This window comes from Choristoneura fumiferana, chromosome 4 (genome assembly GCF_025370935.1).
Source record: "Choristoneura fumiferana chromosome 4, NRCan_CFum_1, whole genome shotgun sequence".
NCBI lineage: Eukaryota > Metazoa > Arthropoda > Insecta > Lepidoptera > Tortricidae > Choristoneura > Choristoneura fumiferana.
Window position 1 is genome coordinate 16,959,572 of NC_133475.1, and position 3,207 is coordinate 16,962,778.

The following is a 3,207-nucleotide window of genomic DNA, read 5'->3' on the forward strand; positions in this document are numbered from 1 at the left end:
GAGGAAATTCTCAATTTGGTCATATTTTTATGCTCGTTTCTTCAAAATTCTGCCTTTAACGAGTAGTTATGACCCGACGAGTGTAATTAAAAAAACTTCATAAACATTTTTTTTACTAAAATTTTCTTTGTTTTCGGTCGCGAGAGAGAGACATTTTTTTTTACTATAATTTTCTTATTGGTTTTAACTAGTTATCTCTACCTCAACCTCGTCCCGTCTCGAGAAAAGGGTCTTGACAGACTGATTACGTTTCCTTTTTTTTCCTTTAAAGAAGCGAAACCCACGAAAATATTCAGTACTATCTAAAGGTCTCTGGTTCATTACTGGTTTCAGCACCATATTTAAGTTAGTTGAAATCTTAAATGCAGTTGTATTAAATGTAATTGTAAAATTACTTATATTGAAATACTAATAAATAAATAAATAACGATAAAATATACAACGAAGAAGTAACTTACGTATAATGTGTTGCTATAACGTAAAAAATAAAAAAATAAAGTAAAACATTGTCTTTGACACATGGAAAGTTAAGAATTTGTGATTCTTGAAAAATAATTAATAGGCCATGATGCACTTTGGAGCACTTTAAACTGCCCCTTCAGATATAAGCGTGACGCGGGATGTGAAGTTTGTCATTCGCGGGCGATGTAGCCGAGCAATGGTCCGTGTGATTACGGCGACGGCTCTGCGTCCAAGTCACAAGCGTAAACTGAATTCTAGAGAATCAATAGTCAGTCGCTTTTCACATTGGTTGCCAGATAGTTAGACCCTTTACATACCTCGTTTTTAAATGCGCCGTCGATGGGCTTACGCATATAATTGTATGGCTACTTTATGGAAAGAAAAACGCCTTTGTGAACGAGCGTTTCTAAAAGAGCCTTTTTCTTAGCGTTAGGTATCCCATGGTGTTTTTTTGTGTATGGGCAATAAAAGGCATAATAAACTTTCAGATATAGCGGTTTGATTTACCCGGCCGGTATGCCCAAACGCCATACAATATACCACCGGGTCCAGGTGCCGACAATCGGTAACCAGTACGTCTTAAAGACACTCATATTAACCGACAATATTTTCTCAGCCACTGAGTAGATGTTATTTTAAAAGTATGTATGAGTACATACGTTTGGACGGATGAAGTATGCGGGAAATAGAAGGGGAAAGGCAATCGTTTTTATATCACTTCAATGAGTATAGATATGATAAATTGATTTTTTTTGTATAATTTACCAAGAACTTTCTCAATGTTTAATTGGTTTAACGTCTAAAAGACGTGACATCAACTTTAATTAAAAACTGTTTCTGTGGCGAGAGATAAGGAGAGATATGCGGAGCTGACAGCCAACCTCTAGTAGTGGAGATGCACCAAGAAGAAGAAGAGCAAGAAGAAGAAGAAAGCCAGAGCAAATAAACTATTTGTTGCTAGACCAGTGAACAATCATCTGCATTTAACATCTGATCAGATGCCGAGCTATCTCATTGTTGCGACAAACCTGTGCTGGCTGCGTTCACTAGCTCCGCTACGTGTCGTCTTACGCGCTGACATTAATTGTTACAAGCATCAATTTATTTAATCTTTTATTTAATTTATTCGTCCTTCCGACGTATTTGTAAATTTAACTCGTAAAGTAAAATCAATTAAGTGTCGTCTCGCACCCCAATAGGGGTGCTACTTTACGGGTACAAAATAAATCCCGTGAAAGCATGTTTTGCCTGCTGCCCCGGCGCTCTCCGGGCCGTACCACTTCAGCACACTCCACCGTCCACTGCCTTCACCACCACCCTCAAGGGAGTACCGATCTACGACGGCAAAACCAGTCGGGCATAGACTCCCACGACCTTATTTTTATAAATAAATATTTGCTTTACTTGTTGTTGACTTCGGTTGTTTTTATTTATAAACATAAACCACGTCCTGGGTCCGAACGTCACACTGAGACTGAGAGGTGAGAGATTCATCGCTGTTCAAACACCATCCAAAATTGTGATAACACATAATTAGGGGCGTCACACATTATAGTACAACCGCTCTTCTGGGTCTGATACATGAAAAAAAATACGATTTTCATTCTAAATCCCGCACATCATGCATCGTGCATGTGCAGGTGGTAGGACCTTGTGCAAGGTCTGCCTGGATTGCTACCACCATTTTGCTCGCTAATCCTGCCGTGAAGCAGCAGTGCTTGCACTGTTGTGTTTCGGAGTGGAGAGTAAGACAGCCGGTGAAATTACTGGCACTTGAGGTATCTCATCTCAGGCCTCTAGGTTGGCAACGCATCTGCAATATCCCTGGTGTTGTAGATGTTTACGGGCGGTGGTGATCTCTTACCATCAGGAGACCCACTTGCTCGTTTTCCATCCAGTCGAATAAAAAAAAACATCAACGTGTTAAGTCCATGACTTGCACCACTCATAGCAACATGCGATCTTGTCAATCATTGCTGAGCTCTGATTTATTGATCTTCGATGACGCAGATGATGCGCACCGCCTGTTCTCACTTTTTGAAGTCATGTTGCTGACATTCATCATTTAGACAGTAACTAATAGAGAGCGCGGATTGGCGGAGACTGAAATGTAATGAGTCATCCCTTGATGTTTAAGATGTGAGTAATTTAAGATGTATGAAATTTTGACGCAAAGAAAAGGAAGGAAATAACGAAGGCCACCATATTTGTCAGCAGACATTCGTGGCGTCAACTCCCTTGTAGAATATAAATACTATCTCGTGTGGTAATTTTGCAGGCTATTCTTATTTTTTGTACACATTATAAAGATACCAGATGTCAGCTTTTAAGGTTTTTAGCTGTGCGTTGATCGGGCAGTAAATCAGTCAGGATTTCGAAGCGGCTTAATAGTATGTTTTTTTTAAATAAAATGAAACATTTCATTTAAAATTTCCCTATTTTCTATTACCTACTTGCCCTCAAAGTGACGTTAAAAATTTTCGTGACCCTGCAATCTGTAATCCCCGAAACTGAAATCTGTAACTGCTACGAATATTTTTTTTTCTCCAAGCGTACCTATTCGCCCACCATGGACGTCTTAAAAGCCCTCGATGGGAATTAATCAATAGAACGGAAGGGAAAGAATCATCGTCGAATCCACCCTGCCTTAAATCCCACCCAACTGCACTTGGATCGCAGGGAATGTTACCTAAAGTTTGGCCCTTTCCACTCAACTTTCTCTAATAGCAACACAAGTTTAATTTC